This window comes from Penaeus japonicus, unplaced genomic scaffold, assembly GCF_977035675.1.
Source record: "Penaeus japonicus unplaced genomic scaffold, GWHDUDI00000001_assembly GWHDUDI00000007, whole genome shotgun sequence".
In the NCBI taxonomy this organism is placed as follows: domain Eukaryota; kingdom Metazoa; phylum Arthropoda; class Malacostraca; order Decapoda; family Penaeidae; genus Penaeus; species Penaeus japonicus.
The window spans coordinates 38087853-38110352 of record NW_028234409.1 but is presented as its reverse complement, the minus strand read 5'-3'; the positions used below and the strand labels follow the sequence as shown (position 1 = coordinate 38110352).

General features: G+C 43.9%; 20 non-coding genes across 20 annotated transcripts; all 20 read left to right on the top strand.

Annotated features, from left to right (window-relative positions):
* The first annotated feature begins 2298 nt into the window (after positions 1-2298).
* Positions 2299-2417, top strand: LOC122267497 (5S ribosomal RNA). Its single transcript, XR_006224497.1, has one exon. It is a non-coding gene; the product is annotated as a 5S ribosomal RNA (ribosomal RNA).
* A 668-nt stretch (positions 2418-3085) lies between these two features.
* On the top strand, positions 3086-3204 carry LOC122267485 (5S ribosomal RNA). Its single transcript, XR_006224485.1, has one exon. It is a non-coding gene; the product is annotated as a 5S ribosomal RNA (ribosomal RNA).
* A 1149-nt stretch (positions 3205-4353) lies between these two features.
* LOC122267517 (5S ribosomal RNA) lies at positions 4354-4472 on the top strand. Its single transcript, XR_015191185.1, has one exon. It is a non-coding gene; the product is annotated as a 5S ribosomal RNA (ribosomal RNA).
* A 668-nt stretch (positions 4473-5140) lies between these two features.
* Positions 5141-5259, top strand: LOC122267489 (5S ribosomal RNA). Its single transcript, XR_006224489.1, has one exon. It is a non-coding gene; the product is annotated as a 5S ribosomal RNA (ribosomal RNA).
* Positions 5260-6420: 1161 nt separating this feature from the next.
* Positions 6421-6539, top strand: LOC122267509 (5S ribosomal RNA). Its single transcript, XR_006224509.2, has one exon. It is a non-coding gene; the product is annotated as a 5S ribosomal RNA (ribosomal RNA).
* Positions 6540-7207: 668 nt separating this feature from the next.
* LOC122267515 (5S ribosomal RNA) lies at positions 7208-7326 on the top strand. The gene has a single exon (XR_015191186.1). It is a non-coding gene; the product is annotated as a 5S ribosomal RNA (ribosomal RNA).
* Positions 7327-8479: 1153 nt separating this feature from the next.
* Positions 8480-8598, top strand: LOC122267503 (5S ribosomal RNA). Its single transcript, XR_006224503.1, has one exon. It is a non-coding gene; the product is annotated as a 5S ribosomal RNA (ribosomal RNA).
* Positions 8599-9266: 668 nt separating this feature from the next.
* Positions 9267-9385, top strand: LOC122267507 (5S ribosomal RNA). The gene has a single exon (XR_006224507.1). It is a non-coding gene; the product is annotated as a 5S ribosomal RNA (ribosomal RNA).
* Positions 9386-10546: 1161 nt separating this feature from the next.
* On the top strand, positions 10547-10665 carry LOC122252452 (5S ribosomal RNA). The gene has a single exon (XR_006223152.1). It is a non-coding gene; the product is annotated as a 5S ribosomal RNA (ribosomal RNA).
* Positions 10666-11333: 668 nt separating this feature from the next.
* Positions 11334-11452, top strand: LOC147471605 (5S ribosomal RNA). The gene has a single exon (XR_015191184.1). It is a non-coding gene; the product is annotated as a 5S ribosomal RNA (ribosomal RNA).
* Positions 11453-12617: 1165 nt separating this feature from the next.
* Positions 12618-12736, top strand: LOC122267516 (5S ribosomal RNA). Its single transcript, XR_015191183.1, has one exon. It is a non-coding gene; the product is annotated as a 5S ribosomal RNA (ribosomal RNA).
* A 668-nt stretch (positions 12737-13404) lies between these two features.
* On the top strand, positions 13405-13523 carry LOC147471604 (5S ribosomal RNA). The gene has a single exon (XR_015191182.1). It is a non-coding gene; the product is annotated as a 5S ribosomal RNA (ribosomal RNA).
* A 1167-nt stretch (positions 13524-14690) lies between these two features.
* Positions 14691-14809, top strand: LOC122267506 (5S ribosomal RNA). The gene has a single exon (XR_006224506.2). It is a non-coding gene; the product is annotated as a 5S ribosomal RNA (ribosomal RNA).
* Positions 14810-15488: 679 nt separating this feature from the next.
* On the top strand, positions 15489-15607 carry LOC122267518 (5S ribosomal RNA). Its single transcript, XR_006224512.1, has one exon. It is a non-coding gene; the product is annotated as a 5S ribosomal RNA (ribosomal RNA).
* Positions 15608-16740: 1133 nt separating this feature from the next.
* LOC122252456 (5S ribosomal RNA) lies at positions 16741-16859 on the top strand. The gene has a single exon (XR_006223156.1). It is a non-coding gene; the product is annotated as a 5S ribosomal RNA (ribosomal RNA).
* A 668-nt stretch (positions 16860-17527) lies between these two features.
* Positions 17528-17646, top strand: LOC122267520 (5S ribosomal RNA). The gene has a single exon (XR_015191181.1). It is a non-coding gene; the product is annotated as a 5S ribosomal RNA (ribosomal RNA).
* Positions 17647-18801: 1155 nt separating this feature from the next.
* LOC122267513 (5S ribosomal RNA) lies at positions 18802-18920 on the top strand. Its single transcript, XR_015191180.1, has one exon. It is a non-coding gene; the product is annotated as a 5S ribosomal RNA (ribosomal RNA).
* A 697-nt stretch (positions 18921-19617) lies between these two features.
* On the top strand, positions 19618-19736 carry LOC122267487 (5S ribosomal RNA). Its single transcript, XR_006224487.1, has one exon. It is a non-coding gene; the product is annotated as a 5S ribosomal RNA (ribosomal RNA).
* Positions 19737-20880: 1144 nt separating this feature from the next.
* On the top strand, positions 20881-20999 carry LOC122267488 (5S ribosomal RNA). The gene has a single exon (XR_006224488.1). It is a non-coding gene; the product is annotated as a 5S ribosomal RNA (ribosomal RNA).
* Positions 21000-21693: 694 nt separating this feature from the next.
* LOC122267508 (5S ribosomal RNA) lies at positions 21694-21812 on the top strand. Its single transcript, XR_006224508.2, has one exon. It is a non-coding gene; the product is annotated as a 5S ribosomal RNA (ribosomal RNA).
* The last annotated feature ends 688 nt before the right edge of the window (positions 21813-22500 follow it).

Here is a 22500-nt window from a genome sequence, read left to right as displayed (position 1 = left end):
ATCGACCTACTACTATGCCCTCGCTGTTCATGAAATTTCAATACATGAAAAACATATCTTTGCACTATAATTGTTTTCCAGCTCTGACTTTTTACAATGCAAGGTGCTGAACCAAGACTTTAAAACTGTGTAACAAGAACTTATTGGAAAAGTGCACATATATCCCAAGTACATTTTATCCACTCAAACATGGAAAAAACAATAATGTACTAATCAGAAGCAGACATACTACCAAGATTATGGCTTGTGACTGGTACCTTACAGAGCTCCTTGATCATTACCATAGTAGTTAATTTATCTTTACCATCTTTTCGACTGTCATTATTTCACTTCCAAAGCCTTATTGTGAAGTCCTTTTTCAGAAATCAGCAAGATAAAATATGATCCCGTTGTTTTGGGATCCAATTCCATTCACTGTTGTAACCTCTAACAATGATTGGAACTGTATTGAATGCGCTGCCTATTCATAAAAAAATGTGGCTGAAAGTTGTAAATAACCTATTATGTGTGTATGTGTATGTATATATATATATGTGTGTGTGTGTGTGTGTGTGTTTATGTATGTATATATGTATGTATATATATATATATATATATATAAAGAAAATGGCATTAGCATCTGGTGTTCCCAGGCGGTCACCCATACAAGTACTGACCACCAACGTTGCTAATCGTACAAGAAACGGTGTTTTCAACGTGGTATGACCTTTGGCATAAATGGTCACATCTAACAACTTTAAGACAAGCTCTATCTACACTCGATCATGTTCCCTTCCATTATTTACTTTTGCTGCACTCTTCTTCTTTGCCATCCAGTCACATCAGCGACATCTGCATCCATTAATCACTGTAACCGAACAGCTACTATGGCGTCAGTCGTCATGAAACTCATATACATGAAAAATATCTCTTTGTACCATAATTGTTTTCCAGCTCTAACATTTTACCAATAATGCAAGGTGTTGAACCTAGACTTTATAGAGCTCCTTGATCATTACCAAGATTACTACTGAAGTATTCCTATTCATTTATAAATATATTTCCTACTATCATTATTTCCCTCTCCCAAAGCTCATTGTGAAGTCCATTTTCAAAAATCGACAAGATGTAATATGATCCCGAACTCTGGGGATTCAATTCCATTCACTGCTATAACACCAATAGCAATAATTGTATCTCTCTCTTCACTTCTCTCTTTATTTTTGGAAATCTATATCATATTGAAGATTTTCCAAGACTTAAAACTTGTGTAACAGTGCACATACATCTCAAGTACATAGCATCCACTCAATCAAGGAAAAGCCAGTTAATATACTAATCAGAAACAGAAATACCACTAACATTATGGCTTAACCATGAACTTACCAAGATTACTATTGCAGTAGTACAATTCATTTATTATTGTTACACCGACCGCCTCACCTATCTGCCACCAACACCAGGCAGGCTAGGCAGACGGCGTACTAACCACAAGGTCGTGAACACAGAACAGCTCCAAGAGGCGCCTTTTTAACACCACAACGTCCCAGAACACCACGAGGGGAAGCACCATGAGGCCAGGCAGGGCACAAAGGAAACACCTAATAACATAACTATCCTTTATTAACACTAGTTCTTCACAAGTACACTATACTATGGGCACAAAGGGTGAACCAACACATTACACTACACATTACAGACTTATAACAGTACAACACAAGGTATCTCAGGTCAGGAGGGCACTCGCAAGGTCTCCACAGCAGGAGCACCAGACTGTGTCTATCCTGTCTTTGTTCCTCCGCTCCTCACGCCCCGACTCTTGCATCATGCTATCCTGTTGATACATGATTACACAGAGACAAAGACCCAATGGCGTAGCATTATTATCATCTTTCCAACTATCATTATTTTCACTCGCCTAAAGCCTCATTGTAAAGCCCATTTTCAGAAATCAACAAGATATATGATCCTAATGTATAAAGATCCATTTCCATTCACTGCTGTAATTACTAGCAATGAAAAAAACAACTATTTTCTGTATTTATCTATAAGAAATTGCCAACAGCATTTGGTATTGCCAGGATCCTCTCTCTCTCTCTCTCTCTCTCTCTCTCTCTCTCTCTCTCTCTCTCTCTCTCTCTCTCTCTCTCTCTCTCTCTCTCTCTCTCTCTCTCCTCCGATCAGCGAAGTTAGTAACTTTTGGTCAGTGATGTGATGTGATTGGGTGGCAAGGCAATGGAATTTGCATGAAGAGAAAGAGGTAGAGGGGCAAGATGCCGTGAGTGTAGAGAAAGATTGGCCTGAAAAGAGTGGATCTTTGCCAACGGTCATACCACGTTGAAAGCACCGCTTCTCGTCCGATCAGCGAAGTTAAGCAGCGTTGGGTCTGGTCAGTACTTGGATGGGTGACCGCCTGGGAACACCAGATGCTGTTGGCATTTTCTTACCTATGCAAGCTACATAATGTGTATGCAATGCACTGGTTTTCCATTTGCAGCAGCGAATTCAAACGAATCCCCCGCTCACATTTTTCCCGCAATCAATGGCATAGGCAAAGTGGACTTACTTACCTTGGCCGTGCGGGCGGGAGAAGAAGAAGAGACGGAAAACGGATAGGAGCTTTCTTAGCGGTGACGCCAGTAAATACATCATTCTTGCTTCCCAAACATTGAGCTAGATTTGCAATAGCTCTGGAAGTGATGCTTGGGGATAATGAGGGTAAAAGGACGGTGACAATGGCGATAGCAATGCTAATATTAAGGATGAGGACGTTGTAGCAGGCGTTGTCTTGGCAGCTTTTCTGTTTCCGATCATCCTTATCCCTGAACTGGTGTCGCTGATGGTGATATAGCCCAGGTGTGATGTAATGTGTTATTAGTTAAGCAACAAGCTGCATTCTTTAGAGAGTTCCACAGGCGGAGGAAATTGGTGAAGGGCTCGCAGGGGCTACAATCTACATGGGCCCCAATTGGTTTCCCTCCAGTTGACTGATGCATGTATTGCAGAGTAGATGTCACGGCAATGGAATTTGCATGAAGAGAGGAGAGGTAAAGGGGTAAGATATGGTGCACGTAGAGGCAGGTTGGGCTGAAGAAGGTATTTCGATGCCAACGGTCATACCACGTTGAAAGCACCGCTTCTCGTCCGATCAGCGAAGTTAAGCAGCGTTGGGTCTGGTCAGTACTTGGATGGGTGACCGCCTGGGAACACCAGATGCTGTTGGCATTTTGTCTTACCTAGACGTGCTAGCACCCATGTGTATTCCCAGGTACTCAAAATCCCATGCAACATATTCATTTCTTGATTGTGAGGATGCAGCCATGAAATCCTCTTGTAGAGCCAGGATCAAATTTTCACATTTTCAGTCTACCACCACGACTAAGCAAACTAATCTTGTACCTGATGAACAAATAACAAATCAAGAGATAAATTGGAGTGTCAAGACATTCCAGCCCAACAGTCAATGTCCCTCAACGACAATAACACTTACAGTATCAGCCTCAGCACCTCGCTGATCCAATCTCAGATGTACATGACCCCTCCCATCTCAGTTACATGTCTGGTCACTTTCGTAAATATCAAACGAATAGTCACGAAGAACATGGGCACACGCCTGAATTCACTAAAAGTACAAACTACGCCAAGTTCTGTTTTTCTTTTCTCTCTCCTCAAGTCCATTTCCTGCAATCAGGACCAGGCCACGCTAAACACATACCTCATTAAAAGTATGGTGGGAACCATTCACACACTATACCCTGGCTGATTTCTTCAAATGAGATAGACACACTGTGTCAACATTAAAAAACAAAGCGCGCGCGGTAACAAGTGAACAGTGACATGCGTACATTCGTGTTCAGTCCATTTTCAATTGTTCCTAATCTATATATACCATTCCTGATGATATATATATATATATATATATATATATATATAGATGTAATGCACTTTCTTTTCCCTTTGCAGCAGCTTTGTTTGGGATGAAAAGGAATCATCTGGGGAATGTTTCTCTTTTTACTGCAGTCACCTGTAGTAACAGAGCAGACTTCCCTTGGGAAGTGAGGCATAAGAAGAGGCTGTTGTAGCCTATGTGTGAATGCGTCTGGAGATGTATGGCTCTATGTGATGTGTGTGTGTGTGTGTGTGTTTGTGTTTGTGTTTGTTGTAAGGTGTTTTCGGCGGCATTCTTTCTAGAGTAACGCAGGAGGAAGTTGGTGAAAAGGACTGTAGCACGTTGTGATTGCTGCAGAGTAACTTTTGGTCAGTGATGTGATGTGATTGGGTGGCAAGGCAATGGAATTTGCATGAAGAGAAAGAGGTAGAGGGGCAAGATGCCGTGAGTGTAGAGAAAGATTGGCCTGAAAAGAGTGGATCTTTGCCAACGGTCATACCACGTTGAAAGCACCGCTTCTCGTCCGATCAGCGAAGTTAAGCAGCGTTGGGTCTGGTCAGTACTTGGATGGGTGACCGCCTGGGAACACCAGATACTGTTGGCATTTTCTTACCTATGCAAGCTACATAATGTGTATGCAATGCACTGGTTTTCCATTTGCAGCAGCGAATTCAAACGAATCCCCCGCTCACATTTTTCCCGCAATCAATGGCATAGGCAAAGTGGACTTACTTACCTTGGCCGTGCGGGCGGGAGAAGAAGAAGAGACGGAAAACGGATAGGAGCTTTCTTAGCGGTGACGCCAGTAAATACATCATTCTTGCTTCCCAAACATTGAGCTAGATTTGCAATAGCTCTGGAAGTGATGCTTGGGGATAATGAGGGTAAAAGGACGGTGACAATGGCGATAGCAATGCTAATATTAAGGATGAGGACGTTGTAGCAGGCGTTGTCTTGGCAGCTTTTCTGTTTCCGATCATCCTTATCCCTGAACTGGTGTCGCTGATGGTGATATAGCCCAGGTGTGATGTAATGTGTTATTAGTTAAGCAACAAGCTGCATTCTTTAGAGAGTTCCACAGGCGGAGGAAATTGGTGAAGGGCTCGCAGGGGCTACAATCTACATGGGCCCCAATTGGTTTCCCTCCAGTTGACTGATGCATGTATTGCAGAGTAGATGTCACGGCAATGGAATTTGCATGAAGAGAGGAGAGGTAAAGGGGTAAGATATGGTGCACGTAGAGGCAGGTTGGGCTGAAGAAGGTATTTCGATGCCAACGGTCATACCACGTTGAAAGCACCGCTTCTCGTCCGATCAGCGAAGTTAAGCAGCGTTGGGTCTGGTCAGTACTTGGATGGGTGACCGCCTGGGAACACCAGATGCTGTTGGCATTTTGTCTTACCTAGACGTGCTAGCACCCATGTGTATTCCCAGGTACTCAAAATCCCATGCAACATATTCATTTCTTGATTGTGAGGATGCAGCCATGAAATCCTCTTGTAGAGCCAGGATCAAATTTTCACATTTTCAGTCTACCACCACGACTAAGCAAACTAATCTTGTACCTGATGAACAAATAACAAATCAAGAGATAAATTGGAGTGTCAAGACATTCCAGCCCAACAGTCAATGTCCCTCAACGACAATAACACTTACAGTATCAGCCTCAGCACCTCGCTGATCCAATCTCAGATGTACATGACCCCTCCCATCTCAGTTACATGTCTGGTCACTTTCGTAAATATCAAACGAATAGTCACGAAGAACATGGGCACACGCCTGAATTCACTAAAAGTACAAACTACGCCAAGTTCTGTTTTTCTTTTCTCTCTCCTCAAGTCCATTTCCTGCAATCAGGACCAGGCCACGCTAAACACATACCTCATTAAAAGTATGGTGGGAACCATTCACACACTATACCCTGGCTGATTTCTTCAAATGAGATAGACACACTGTGTCAACATTAAAAAACAAAGCGCGCGCGGTAACAAGTGAACAGTGACATGCGTACATTCGTGTTCAGTCCATTTTCAATTGTTCCTAATCTATATATACCATTCCTGATGATATATATATATATATATATATATATATATATATATATATATATAGATGTAATGCACTTTCTTTTCCCTTTGCAGCAGCTTTGTTTGGGATGAAAAGGAATCATCTGGGGAATGTTTCTCTTTTTACTGCAGTCACCTGTAGTAACAGAGCAGACTTCCCTTGGGAAGTGAGGCATAAGAAGAGGCTGTTGTAGCCTATGTGTGAATGCGTCTGGAGATGTATGGCTCTATGTGATGTGTGTGTGTGTGTGTGTGTTTGTGTTTGTGTTTGTTGTAAGGTGTTTTCGGCGGCATTCTTTCTAGAGTAACGCAGGAGGAAGTTGGTGAAAAGGACTGTAGCACGTTGTGATTGCTGCAGAGTAACTTTTGGTCAGTGATGTGATGTGATTGGGTGGCAAGGCAATGGAATTTGCATGAAGAGAAAGAGGTAGAGGGGCAAGATGCCGTGAGTGTAGAGAAAGATTGGCCTGAAAAGAGTGGATCTTTGCCAACGGTCATACCACGTTGAAAGCACCGCTTCTCGTCCGATCAGCGAAGTTAAGCAGCGTTGGGTCTGGTCAGTACTTGGATGGGTGACCGCCTGGGAACACCAGATGCTGTTGGCATTTTCTTACCTATGCAAGCTACATAATGTGTATGCAATGCACTGGTTTTCCATTTGCAGCAGCGAATTCAAACGAATCCCCCGCTCACATTTTTCCCGCAATCAATGGCATAGGCAAAGTGGACTTACTTACCTTGGCCGTGCGGGCGGGAGAAGAAGAAGAGACGGAAAACGGATAGGAGCTTTCTTAGCGGTGACGCCAGTAAATACATCATTCTTGCTTCCCAAACATTGAGCTAGATTTGCAATAGCTCTGGAAGTGATGCTTGGGGATAATGAGGGTAAAAGGACGGTGACAATGGCGATAGCAATGCTAATATTAAGGATGAGGACGTTGTAGCAGGCGTTGTCTTGGCAGCTTTTCTGTTTCCGATCATCCTTATCCCTGAACTGGTGTCGCTGATGGTGATATAGCCCAGGTGTGATGTAATGTGTTATTAGTTAAGCAACAAGCTGCATTCTTTAGAGAGTTCCACAGGCGGAGGAAATTGGTGAAGGGCTCGCAGGGGCTACAATCTACATGGGCCCCAATTGGTTTCCCTCCAGTTGACTGATGCATGTATTGCAGAGTAGATGTCACGGCAATGGAATTTGCATGAAGAGAGGAGAGGTAAAGGGGTAAGATATGGTGCACGTAGAGGCAGGTTGGGCTGAAGAAGGTATTTCGATGCCAACGGTCATACCACGTTGAAAGCACCGCTTCTCGTCCGATCAGCGAAGTTAAGCAGCGTTGGGTCTGGTCAGTACTTGGATGGGTGACCGCCTGGGAACACCAGATGCTGTTGGCATTTTGTCTTACCTAGACGTGCTAGCACCCATGTGTATTCCCAGGTACTCAAAATCCCATGCAACATATTCATTTCTTGATTGTGAGGATGCAGCCATGAAATCCTCTTGTAGAGCCAGGATCAAATTTTCACATTTTCAGTCTACCACCACGACTAAGCAAACTAATCTTGTACCTGATGAACAAATAACAAATCAAGAGATAAATTGGAGTGTCAAGACATTCCAGCCCAACAGTCAATGTCCCTCAACGACAATAACACTTACAGTATCAGCCTCAGCACCTCGCTGATCCAATCTCAGATGTACATGACCCCTCCCATCTCAGTTACATGTCTGGTCACTTTCGTAAATATCAAACGAATAGTCACGAAGAACATGGGCACACGCCTGAATTCACTAAAAGTACAAACTACGCCAAGTTCTGTTTTTCTTTTCTCTCTCCTCAAGTCCATTTCCTGCAATCAGGACCAGGCCACGCTAAACACATACCTCATTAAAAGTATGGTGGGAACCATTCACACACTATACCCTGGCTGATTTCTTCAAATGAGATAGACACACTGTGTCAACATTAAAAAACAAAGCGCGCGCGGTAACAAGTGAACAGTGACATGCGTACATTCGTGTTCAGTCCATTTTCAATTGTTCCTAATCTATATATACCATTCCTGATGATATATATATATATATATATATATATATATATATATAGATGTAATGCACTTTCTTTTCCCTTTGCAGCAGCTTTGTTTGGGATGAAAAGGAATCATCTGGGGAATGTTTCTCTTTTTACTGCAGTCACCTGTAGTAACAGAGCAGACTTCCCTTGGGAAGTGAGGCATAAGAAGAGGCTGTTGTAGCCTATGTGTGAATGCGTCTGGAGATGTATGGCTCTATGTGATGTGTGTGTGTGTGTGTGTGTTTGTGTTTGTGTTTGTTGTAAGGTGTTTTCGGCGGCATTCTTTCTAGAGTAACGCAGGAGGAAGTTGGTGAAAAGGACTGTAGCACGTTGTGATTGCTGCAGAGTAACTTTTGGTCAGTGATGTGATGTGATTGGGTGGCAAGGCAATGGAATTTGCATGAAGAGAAAGAGGTAGAGGGGCAAGATGCCGTGAGTGTAGAGAAAGATTGGCCTGAAAAGAGTGGATCTTTGCCAACGGTCATACCACGTTGAAAGCACCGCTTCTCGTCCGATCAGCGAAGTTAAGCAGCGTTGGGTCTGGTCAGTACTTGGATGGGTGACCGCCTGGGAACACCAGATGCTGTTGGCATTTTCTTACCTATGCAAGCTACATAATGTGTATGCAATGCACTGGTTTTCCATTTGCAGCAGCGAATTCAAACGAATCCCCCGCTCACATTTTTCCCGCAATCAATGGCATAGGCAAAGTGGACTTACTTACCTTGGCTGTGCGGGCGGGAGAAGAAGAAGAGACGGAAAACGGATAGGAGCTTTCTTAGCGGTGACGCCAGTAAATACATCATTCTTGCTTCCCAAACATTGAGCTAGATTTGCAATAGCTCTGGAAGTGATGCTTGGGGATAATGAGGGTAAAAGGACGGTGACAATGGCGATAGCAATGCTAATATTAAGGATGAGGACGTTGTAGCAGGCGTTGTCTTGGCAGCTTTTCTGTTTCCGATCATCCTTATCCCTGAACTGGTGTCGCTGATGGTGATATAGCCCAGGTGTGATGTAATGTGTTATTAGTTAAGCAACAAGCTGCATTCTTTAGAGAGTTCCACAGGCGGAGGAAATTGGTGAAGGGCTCGCAGGGGCTACAATCTACATGGGCCCCAATTGGTTTCCCTCCAGTTGACTGATGCATGTATTGCAGAGTAGATGTCACGGCAATGGAATTTGCATGAAGAGAGGAGAGGTAAAGGGGTAAGATATGGTGCACGTAGAGGCAGGTTGGGCTGAAGAAGGTATTTCGATGCCAACGGTCATACCACGTTGAAAGCACCGCTTCTCGTCCGATCAGCGAAGTTAAGCAGCGTTGGGTCTGGTCAGTACTTGGATGGGTGACCGCCTGGGAACACCAGATGCTGTTGGCATTTTGTCTTACCTAGACGTGCTAGCATCACTGTGTATTCCCAGGTACTCAAAATCCCATGCAACATATTCATTTCTTGATTGTGAGGATGCAGCCATGAAATCCTCTTGTAGAGCCAGGATCAAATTTTCACATTTTCAGTCTACCACCACGACTAAGCAAACTAATCTTGTACCTGATGAACAAATAACAAATCAAGAGATAAATTGGAGTGTCAAGACATTCCAGCCCAACAGTCAATGTCCCTCAACGACAATAACACTTACAGTATCAGCCTCAGCACCTCGCTGATCCAATCTCAGATGTACATGACCCCTCCCATCTCAGTTACATGTCTGGTCACTTTCGTAAATATCAAACGAATAGTCACGAAGAACATGGGCACACGCCTGAATTCACTAAAAGTACAAACTACGCCAAGTTCTGTTTTTCTTTTCTCTCTCCTCAAGTCCATTTCCTGCAATCAGGACCAGGCCACGCTAAACACATACCTCATTAAAAGTATGGTGGGAACCATTCACACACTATACCCTGGCTGATTTCTTCAAATGAGATAGACACACTGTGTCAACATTAAAAAACAAAGCGCGCGCGGTAACAAGTGAACAGTGACATGCGTACATTCGTGTTCAGTCCATTTTCAATTGTTCCTAATCTATATATACCATTCCTGATGATATATATATATATATATATATATATATATATATATATATATATATATATAGATGTAATGCACTTTCTTTTCCCTTTGCAGCAGCTTTGTTTGGGATGAAAAGGAATCATCTGGGGAATGTTTCTCTTTTTACTGCAGTCACCTGTAGTAACAGAGCAGACTTCCCTTGGGAAGTGAGGCATAAGAAGAGGCTGTTGTAGCCTATGTGTGAATGCGTCTGGAGATGTATGGCTCTATGTGATGTGTGTGTGTGTGTGTGTGTTTGTGTTTGTTGTAAGGTGTTTTCGGCGGCATTCTTTCTAGAGTAACGCAGGAGGAAGTTGGTGAAAAGGACTGTAGCACGTTGTGATTGCTGCAGAGTAACTTTTGGTCAGTGATGTGATGTGATTGGGTGGCAAGGCAATGGAATTTGCATGAAGAGAAAGAGGTAGAGGGGCAAGATGCCGTGAGTGTAGAGAAAGATTGGCCTGAAAAGAGTGGATCTTTGCCAACGGTCATACCACGTTGAAAGCACCGCTTCTCGTCCGATCAGCGAAGTTAAGCAGCGTTGGGTCTGGTCAGTACTTGGATGGGTGACCGCCTGGGAACACCAGATGCTGTTGGCATTTTCTTACCTATGCAAGCTACATAATGTGTATGCAATGCACTGGTTTTCCATTTGCAGCAGCGAATTCAAACGAATCCCCCGCTCACATTTTTCCCGCAATCAATGGCATAGGCAAAGTGGACTTACTTACCTTGGCCGTGCGGGCGGGAGAAGAAGAAGAGACGGAAAACGGATAGGAGCTTTCTTAGCGGTGACGCCAGTAAATACATCATTCTTGCTTCCCAAACATTGAGCTAGATTTGCAATAGCTCTGGAAGTGATGCTTGGGGATAATGAGGGTAAAAGGACGGTGACAATGGCGATAGCAATGCTAATATTAAGGATGAGGACGTTGTAGCAGGCGTTGTCTTGGCAGCTTTTCTGTTTCCGATCATCCTTATCCCTGAACTGGTGTCGCTGATGGTGATATAGCCCAGGTGTGATGTAATGTGTTATTAGTTAAGCAACAAGCTGCATTCTTTAGAGAGTTCCACAGGCGGAGGAAATTGGTGAAGGGCTCGCAGGGGCTACAATCTACATGGGCCCCAATTGGTTTCCCTCCAGTTGACTGATGCATGTATTGCAGAGTAGATGTCACGGCAATGGAATTTGCATGAAGAGAGGAGAGGTAAAGGGGTAAGATATGGTGCACGTAGAGGCAGGTTGGGCTGAAGAAGGTATTTCGATGCCAACGGTCATACCACGTTGAAAGCACCGCTTCTCGTCCGATCAGCGAAGTTAAGCAGCGTTGGGTCTGGTCAGTACTTGGATGGGTGACCGCCTGGGAACACCAGATGCTGTTGGCATTTTGTCTTACCTAGACGTGCTAGCACCCATGTGTATTCCCAGGTACTCAAAATCCCATGCAACATATTCATTTCTTGATTGTGAGGATGCAGCCATGAAATCCTCTTGTAGAGCCAGGATCAAATTTTCACATTTTCAGTCTACCACCACGACTAAGCAAACTAATCTTGTACCTGATGAACAAATAACAAATCAAGAGATAAATTGGAGTGTCAAGACATTCCAGCCCAACAGTCAATGTCCCTCAACGACAATAACACTTACAGTATCAGCCTCAGCACCTCGCTGATCCAATCTCAGATGTACATGACCCCTCCCATCTCAGTTACATGTCTGGTCACTTTCGTAAATATCAAACGAATAGTCACGAAGAACATGGGCACACGCCTGAATTCACTAAAAGTACAAACTACGCCAAGTTCTGTTTTTCTTTTCTCTCTCCTCAAGTCCATTTCCTGCAATCAGGACCAGGCCACGCTAAACACATACCTCATTAAAAGTATGGTGGGAACCATTCACACACTATACCCTGGCTGATTTCTTCAAATGAGATAGACACACTGTGTCAACATTAAAAAACAAAGCGCGCGCGGTAACAAGTGAACAGTGACATGCGTACATTCGTGTTCAGTCCATTTTCAATTGTTCCTAATCTATATATACCATTCCTGATGATATATATATATATATATATATATATATATATATATATATATATATATAGATGTAATGCACTTTCTTTTCCCTTTGCAGCAGCTTTGTTTGGGATGAAAAGGAATCATCTGGGGAATGTTTCTCTTTTTACTGCAGTCACCTGTAGTAACAGAGCAGACTTCCCTTGGGAAGTGAGGCATAAGAAGAGGCTGTTGTAGCCTATGTGTGAATGCGTCTGGAGATGTATGGCTCTATGTGATGTGTGTGTGTGTGTGTGTGTTTGTGTTTGTGTTTGTTGTAAGGTGTTTTCGGCGGCATTCTTTCTAGAGTAACGCAGGAGGAAGTTGGTGAAAAGGACTGTAGCACGTTGTGATTGCTGCAGAGTAACTTTTGGTCAGTGATGTGATGTGATTGGGTGGCAAGGCAATGGAATTTGCATGAAGAGAAAGAGGTAGAGGGGCAAGATGCCGTGAGTGTAGAGAAAGATTGGCCTGAAAAGAGTGGATCTTTGCCAACGGTCATACCACGTTGAAAGCACCGCTTCTCGTCCGATCAGCGAAGTTAAGCAGCGTTGGGTCTGGTCAGTACTTGGATGGGTGACCGCCTGGGAACACCAGATGCTGTTGGCATTTTCTTACCTATGCAAGCTACATAATGTGTATGCAATGCACTGGTTTTCCATTTGCAGCAGCGAATTCAAACGAATCCCCCGCTCACATTTTTCCCGCAATCAATGGCATAGGCAAAGTGGACTTACTTACCTTGGCCGTGCGGGCGGGAGAAGAAGAAGAGACGGAAAACGGATAGGAGCTTTCTTAGCGGTGACGCCAGTAAATACATCATTCTTGCTTCCCAAACATTGAGCTAGATTTGCAATAGCTCTGGAAGTGATGCTTGGGGATAATGAGGGTAAAAGGACGGTGACAATGGCGATAGCAATGCTAATATTAAGGATGAGGACGTTGTAGCAGGCGTTGTCTTGGCAGCTTTTCTGTTTCCGATCATCCTTATCCCTGAACTGGTGTCGCTGATGGTGATATAGCCCAGGTGTGATGTAATGTGTTATTAGTTAAGCAACAAGCTGCATTCTTTAGAGAGTTCCACAGGCGGAGGAAATTGGTGAAGGGCTCGCAGGGGCTACAATCTACATGGGCCCCAATTGGTTTCCCTCCAGTTGACTGATGCATGTATTGCAGAGTAGATGTCACGGCAATGGAATTTGCATGAAGAGAGGAGAGGTAAAGGGGTAAGATATGGTGCACGTAGAGGCAGGTTGGGCTGAAGAAGGTATTTCGATGCCAACGGTCATACCACGTTGAAAGCACCGCTTCTCGTCCGATCAGCGAAGTTAAGCAGCGTTGGGTCTGGTCAGTACTTGGATGGGTGACCGCCTGGGAACACCAGATGCTGTTGGCATTTTGTCTTACCTAGACGTGCTAGCACCCATGTGTATTCCCAGGTACTCAAAATCCCATGCAACATATTCATTTCTTGATTGTGAGGATGCAGCCATGAAATCCTCTTGTAGAGCCAGGATCAAATTTTCACATTTTCAGTCTACCACCACGACTAAGCAAACTAATCTTGTACCTGATGAACAAATAACAAATCAAGAGATAAATTGGAGTGTCAAGACATTCCAGCCCAACAGTCAATGTCCCTCAACGACAATAACACTTACAGTATCAGCCTCAGCACCTCGCTGATCCAATCTCAGATGTACATGACCCCTCCCATCTCAGTTACATGTCTGGTCACTTTCGTAAATATCAAACGAATAGTCACGAAGAACATGGGCACACGCCTGAATTCACTAAAAGTACAAACTACGCCAAGTTCTGTTTTTCTTTTCTCTCTCCTCAAGTCCATTTCCTGCAATCAGGACCAGGCCACGCTAAACACATACCTCATTAAAAGTATGGTGGGAACCATTCACACACTATACCCTGGCTGATTTCTTCAAATGAGATAGACACACTGTGTCAACATTAAAAAACAAAGCGCGCGCGGTAACAAGTGAACAGTGACATGCGTACATTCGTGTTCAGTCCATTTTCAATTGTTCCTAATCTATATATACCATTCCTGATGATATATATATATATATATATATATATATATATATATATATATATATAGATGTAATGCACTTTCTTTTCCCTTTGCAGCAGCTTTGTTTGGGATGAAAAGGAATCATCTGGGGAATGTTTCTCTTTTTACTGCAGTCACCTGTAGTAACAGAGCAGACTTCCCTTGGGAAGTGAGGCATAAGAAGAGGCTGTTGTAGCCTATGTGTGAATGCGTCTGGAGATGTATGGCTCTATGTGATGTGTGTGTGTGTGTGTGTGTTTGTGTTTGTGTTTGTTGTAAGGTGTTTTCGGCGGCATTCATTCTTTCTAGAGTAACGCAGGAGGAAGTTGGTGAAAAGGACTGTAGCACGTTGTGATTGCTGCAGAGTAACTTTTGGTCAGTGATGTGATGTGATTGGGTGGCAAGGCAATGGAATTTGCATGAAGAGAAAGAGGTAGAGGGGCAAGATGCCGTGAGTGTAGAGAAAGATTGGCCTGAAAAGAGTGGATCTTTGCCAACGGTCATACCACGTTGAAAGCACCGCTTCTCGTCCGATCAGCGAAGTTAAGCAGCGTTGGGTCTGGTCAGTACTTGGATGGGTGACCGCCTGGGAACACCAGATGCTGTTGGCATTTTCTTACCTATGCAAGCTACATAATGTGTATGCAATGCACTGGTTTTTCCATTTGCAGCAGCGAATTCAAACGAATCCCCCGCTCACATTTTTCCCGCAATCAATGGCATAGGCAAAGTAGACTTACTTACCTTGGCCGTGCGGGCGGGAGAAGAAGAAGAGACGGGAAACGGATTGGAGCTTTCTTAGCGGTGACGCCAGTAAATACATCATTCTTGCTTCCCAAACATTGAGCTAGATTGGCAATAGCTCTGAAAGTGATGCTTTGGTGTAATGAGCGTAAAAGAACGGTGACAATGGCGATAGCAATGCTAATATTAAGGATGATGAGGACGTTGTAGCAGGAGTTGTCTTGCCAGCAGCTTTTCTGTTTCCGATCATCCTTATCCCTGAACTGTTGTTACTGGTGTCGCCGATGGTGATGTAATGTGTTATTAGTTAAGCAACAAGCTGCATTCTTTAGAGAGTTCCACAGGCGGAGGAAATTGGTGAAGGGCTCGCAGGGGCTACAATCTACATGGGCCCCAGTTGGTTTCCCTCCAGTTGACTGATGCATGTATTGCAGAGTAGATGTCACTGGATGGCACGGCAATGGAATTTGCATGAAAAGAGGAGAGGTAAAGGGGGTAAGATATGGTGCACGTAGAGGCAGATTGGGCTGAAGAAGGTATTTAGATGCCAACGGTCATACCACGTTGAAAGCACCGCTTCTCGTCCGATCAGCGAAGTTAAGCAGCGTTGGGTCTGGTCAGTACTTGGATGGGTGACCGCCTGGGAACACCAGATGCTGTTGGCATTTTGTGTTACCTAGACGTGCTAGCACCCATGTGTATTCCCAGGTACTAAAATCCCATGCAATATATTCATTTCTTGATTGTGAGGATGCAGCCATGAAATCCTCTTGTAGAGCCAGGATCAAATTTTCACATTTTCACATTTTCAGTCTACCACCACGACTAAGCAAACTAATCTTGTACCTGAACAAATAACAAATCAAGAGATAAATTGGAGTGTCAAGACATTCCAGCCCTGAACGACAATAACACTTACAGTATCAGCCTCAGCACCTCGCTGATCCCATCTCAGATGTACATGACCCCTCCCATCTCAGTTACATGTCTGGTCACTTTCGTAAATATCAAACGAATAGTCACGAAGAACATGGGCACACGCCTGAATTCACTAAAAGTACAAACTAGGCCAAGTTCTGTTTTTCTTTTCTCTCTCCTCAAGTCCATTTCCTGCAATCAGGACCAGGCCACGCTAAACACATACCTCATTAAAAGTATGGTGGGAACCATTCACACACTATACCCTGGCTGATTTCTTCAAATGAGATAGACACACTGTGTCAACATTAAAAAAAACAAAAAACAAAGCGCGCGCGGTAACAAGTGAACAGTGACATGCGTACATTCGTGTTCAGTCCATTTTCAATTGTTCCTAATCTATATATACCATTCCTGATGATATATATAGATGTAATGCACTTTCTTTTCCCTTTGCAGCAGCTTTGTTTGGGATGAAAAGGAATCATCTGGGGAATGTTTCTCTTTTTACTGCAGTCACCTGTAGTAACAGAGTAGACTTCCCTTGGGAAGTGAGGCATAAGAAGAGGCTGTTGTAGCCTATGTGTGAATGCGTCTGGAGATGTATGGCTTTATGTGATGTGTGTGTGTGTGTGTGTGTGTGTTTGTGTTTGTGTTTGTTGTAAGGTGTTTTCGGCGGCATTGGCATTCTTTCTAGAGTAACGCAGGAGGAAGTTGGTGAAAAGGACTGTAGCAGGTTGTGATTGCTGCAGAGTAACTTTTGGTCAGTGATGTGATGTGATTGGGTGGCAAGGCAATGGAATTTGCATGAAGAGAAAGAGGTAGAGGGGCAAGATGCCGTGAGTGTAGAGAAAGATTGGCCTGAAAAGAGTGGATCTTTGCCAACGGTCATACCACGTTGAAAGCACCGCTTCTCGTCCGATCAGCGAAGTTAAGCAGCGTTGGGTCTGGTCAGTACTTGGATGGGTGACCGCCTGGGAACACCAGATGCTGTTGGCATTTTCTTACCTATGCAAGCTACATAATGTGTATGCAATGCACTGGTTTTCCATTTGCAGCAGCGAATTCAAACGCATCCCCCGCTCACATTTTTCCCGCAATCAATGGCATAGGCAAAGTAGACTTACTTACCTTGGCCGTGCGGGCGGGAGAAGAAGAAGAGACGGGAAACGGATTGGAGCTTTCTTAGCGGTGACGCCAGTAAATACATCATTCTTGCTTCCCAAACATTGAGCTAGATTTGCAATAGCTCTGGACGTGATGCTTGGGGATAATGAGGGTAAAAGAACGGTGACAATGGCGATAGCAATGCTAATATTAAGGATGAGGACGTTGTAGCAGGCGTTGTCTTGGCAGCTTTTCTGTTTCCGATCATCCTTATCCCTGAACTGGTGTCGCTGATGGTGATATAGCCCAGGTGTGATGTAATGTGTTATTAGTTAAGCAACAAGCTGCATTCTTTAGAGAGTTCCACAGGCGGAGGAAATTGGTGAAGGGCTCGCAGGGGCTACAATCTACATGGGCCCCAATTGGTTTCCCTCCAGTTGACTGATGCATGTATTGCAGAGTAGATGTCACGGCAATGGAATTTGCATGAAGAGAGGAGAGGTAAAGGGGTAAGATATGGTGCACGTAGAGGCAGGTTGGGCTGAAGAAGGTATTTCGATGCCAACGGTCATACCACGTTGAAAGCACCGCTTCTCGTCCGATCAGCGAAGTTAAGCAGCGTTGGGTCTGGTCAGTACTTGGATGGGTGACCGCCTGGGAACACCAGATGCTGTTGGCATTTTGTGTTACCTAGACGTGCTAGCACCCATGTGTATTCCCAGGTACTCAAATCCCATGCAATATATTCATTTCTTGATTGTGAGGATGCAGCCATGAAATCCTCTTGTAGAGCCAGGATCAAATTTTCACATTTTCAGTCTACCACCACGACTAAGCAAACTAATCTTGTACCTGATGAACAAATAACAAATCAAGAGATAAATTGGAGTGTCAAGACATTCCAGCCCAACAGTCAATGTCCCTCAACGACAATAACACTTACAGTATCAGCCTCAGCACCTCGCTGATCCCATCTCAGATGTACATGACCCCTCCCATCTCAGTTACATGTCTGGTCACTTTCGTAAATATCAAACGAATAGTCACGAAGAACATGAACAGAAACTAAAACTCCCTAGGCGCCTGAATTCACTAAAAGTACAAACTACGCTAAGTTTTGTTTTTCTTTTTTCTCTCCTCAAGTCCATTTCCTGCAATCAGGACCAGGCCACACTAAGCACATACCTCATTAAAAGTATGGTGGGAGCCATTCGCACACTATAACCTGGCTGATTTCGTCAAAGGAGATAGATAGACTGTGTCAACATTAAAAAAAAAAAACAAAGCGCGCGCGGTAACAAGTGAACAGTGACATGCGTACATTCGTGTTCAGTCCATTTTCAATTGTTCCTAATCTATATATATCATTCCTGATGATATATATATATATATATATAGATGTAATGCACTTTCTTTTCCCTTTGCAGCAGCTTTGTTTGGGATGAAAAGGAATCATCTGGGGAATGTTTCTCTTTTTACTGCAGTCACCTGTAGTAACAGAGTAGACTTCCCTTGGGAAGTGAGGCATAAGAAGAGGCTGTTGTAGCCTATGTGTGAATGCGTCTGGAGATGTATGGCTTTATGTGATGTGTGTGTGTTTGTGTTTGTGTTTGTTGTAAGGTGTTTTCGGCGGCATTGGCATTCTTTCTAGAGTAACGCAGGAGGAAGTTGGTGAAAAGGACTGTAGCAGGTTGTGATTGCTGCAGAGTAACTTTTAGTCAGTGATGTGATGTGATTGGGTGGCAAGGCAATGGAATTTGCATGAAGAGAAAGAGGTAGAGGGGCAAGATGCCGTGAGTGTAGAGAAAGATTGGCCTGAAAATGGTGGATCTTTGCCAACGGTCATACCACGTTGAAAGCACCGCTTCTCGTCCGATCAGCGAAGTTAAGCAGCGTTGGGTCTGGTCAGTACTTGGATGGGTGACCGCCTGGGAACACCAGATGCTGTTGGCATTTTCTTACCTATGCAAGCTACATAATGTGTATGGAATGCACTGGTTTTCCATTTGCAGCAGCGAATTCAAACGAATCCCCTGCTCACATTTTTCCCGCAATCAATGGCATAGGCAAAGTAGACTTCCTTACCTTGGCCGTGCGGGCGGGAGAAGAAGAAGAGACGGAAAACGGATTGGAGCTTTCTTAGCGGTGACGCCAGTAAATACATCATTCTTGCTTCCCAAACATTGAGCTAGATTTGCAATAGCTCTGAAAGTGATGCTTGGGGATAATGAGGGTAAAAGAACGGTGACAATGGCGATAGTAATGCTAATATTAAGGATGACAATAGTAATGAGGACGTTGTAGCAGGAGTTGTCTTGACAGCTTTTCTGTTTCCGATCATCCTTATCCCTGAACTGTTGTTACTGGTGATATAGCCCAGGTGTGATGTAATGTGTTATTAGTTAAGCAACAAGCTGCATTCTTTAGAGAGTTCCACAGGCGGAGGAAATTGGTGAAGGGCTCGCAGGGGCTACAATCTACATGGGCCCCAATTGGTTTCCCTCCAGTTGACTGATGCATGTATTGCAGAGTAGATGTCACTGGTGTGATTAGATGGCACGGCAATGGAATTTGCATGAAGAGAGGAGAGGTAAAGGGGGTAAGATATGGTGCACGTAGAGGGAGATTGGGCTGAAGAAGGTGTTTAGATGCCAACGGTCATACCACGTTGAAAGCACCGCTTCTCGTCCGATCAGCGAAGTTAAGCAGCGTTGGGTCTGGTCAGTACTTGGATGGGTGACCGCCTGGGAACACCAGATGCTGTTGGCATTTTGTGTTACCTAGACGTGCTAGCACCCATGTGTATTCCCAGGTACTAAAATCCCATGCAATATATTCATTTCTTGATTGTGAGGATGCAGCCATGAAATCCTCTTGTAGAGCCAGGATCAAATTTTCACATTTTCACATTTTCAGTCTACCACCACGACTAAGCAAACTAATCTTGTACCTGAACAAATAACAAATCAAGAGATAAATTGGAGTGTCAAGACATTCCAGCCCTGAACGACAATAACACTTACAGTATCAGCCTCAGCACCTCGCTGATCCCATCTCAGATGTACATGACCCCTCCCATCTCAGTTACATGTCTGGTCACTTTCGTAAATATCAAACGAATAGTCACGAAGAACATGGGCAGAGACTAGAACTCCTAGACGCCTGAATTCACTAAAAATACAAACTACGCCAAGTATTGATTTTCTTTTCTCTCTCCTCAAGTCCATTTCCTGCAATCAGGACCAGGCCACGCTAAACACATACCTCATTAAAAGTATGGTGGGAACCATTCACACACTATACCCTGGCTGATTTCTTCAAATGAGATAGACAGACTGTGTCAACATTAAAAAACAAAGCGCGCGCGGTAACAAGTGAACAGTGACATGCGTACATTCGTGTTCAGTCCATTTTCAATTGTTCCTAATCTATATATATCATTCCTGATGATATATATAGATGTAATGCACTTTCTTTTCCCTTTGCAGCAGCTTTGTTTGGGATGAAAAGGAATCATCTGGGGAATGTTTCTCTTTTTACTGCAGTCACCTGTAGTAACAGAGTAGACTTCCCTTGGGAAGTGAGCCATAAGAAGAGGCTGTTGTAGCCTATGTGTGAATGCGTCTGGAGATGTATGGCTTTATGTGATGTGTGTGTGTGTGTGTGTGTGTGTGTGTTTGTGTTTGTGTTTGTTGTAAGGTGTTTTCGGCGGCATTGGCATTCTTTCTAGAGTAACGCAGGAGGAAGTTGGTGAAAAGGACTGTAGCAGGTTGTGATTGCTGCAGAGTAACTTTTAGTCAGTGATGTGATGTGATTGGGTGGCAAGGCAATGGAATTTGCATGAAGAGAAAGAGGTAGAGGGGCAAGATGCCGTGAGTGTAGAGAAAGATTGGCCTGAAAAGAGTTGATATTTGCCAACGGTCATACCACGTTGAAAGCACCGCTTCTCGTCCGATCAGCGAAGTTAAGCAGCGTTGGGTCTGGTCAGTACTTGGATGGGTGACCGCCTGGGAACACCAGATGCTGTTGGCATTTTCTTACCTATGCAAGCTACATAATGTGTATGGAATGCACTGGTTTTCCATTTGCAGCAGCGAATTCAAACGAATCCCCTGCTCACATTTTTCCCGCAATCAATGGCATAGGCAAAGTAGACTTCCTTACCTTGGCCGTGCGGGCGGGAGAAGAAGAAGAGACGGAAAACGGATTGGAGCTTTCTTAGCGGTGACGCCAGTAAATACATCATTCTTGCTTCCCAAACATTGAGCTAGATTTGCAATAGCTCTGAAAGTGATGCTTGGGGATAATGAGGGTAAAAGAACGGTGACAATGGCGATAGCAATGCTAATATTAAGGATGACAATAGTAATGAGGACGTTGTAGCAGGAGTTGTCTTGGCAGCTTTTCTGTTTCCGATCATCCTTATCCCTGAACTGTTCGCTGATGGTGTCGCCGATGGTGATGTAATGTGTTATTAGTTAAGCAACAAGCTGCATTCTTTAGAGAGTTCCACAGGCGGAGGAAATTGGTGAAGGGCTCGCAGGGGCTACAATCTACATGGGCCCCAGTTGGTTTCCCTCCAGTTGACTGATGCATGTATTGCAGAGTAGATGTCACTGGTGTGATTAGATGGCACGGCAATGGAATTTGCATGAAGAGAGGAGAGGTAAAGGGGGTAAGATATGGTGCACGTAGAGGCAGATTGGGCTGAAGAAGGTATTTAGATGCCAACGGTCATACCACGTTGAAAGCACCGCTTCTCGTCCGATCAGCGAAGTTAAGCAGCGTTGGGTCTGGTCAGTACTTGGATGGGTGACCGCCTGGGAACACCAGATGCTGTTGGCATTTTGTGTTACCTAGACGTGCTAGCACCCATGTGTATTCCCAGGTACTAAAATCCCATGCAATGTATTCATTTCTTGATTGTGAGGATGCAGCCATGAAATCCTCTTGTAGAGCCAGGATCAAATTTCACATTTTCACATTTTCAGTCTACCACCACGACTAAGCAAACTAATCTTGTACCTGATGAACAAATAACAAATCAAGAGATAAATTGGAGTGTCAAGACATTCCAGCCCTGTCAACGACAATAACACTTACAGTATCAGCCTCAGCACCTCGCTGATCCAATCTCAGATGTACATGACCCCTCCCATCTCAGTTACATGTCTGGTCACTTTCGTAAATATCAAACGAATAGTCACGAAGAACATGGGCACACGCCTGAATTCACTAAAAGTACAAACTACGCCAAGTTTTGTTTTTCTTTTCTCTCTTTTCAAGTCCATTTCCTGCAATCAGGACCAGGCCACGCTAAACACATACCTCATTAAAAGTATGGTGGGAACCATTTACACACTATACCCTGGCTGATTTCTTCAAATGAGATAGACAGACTGTGTCAACATTAAAAAACAAAGCGCGCGCGGTAACAAGTGAACAGTGACATGCGTACATTCGTGTTCAGTCCATTTTCAATTGTTCCTAATCTATATATACTATTCCTGATGATATATATATAATATATATA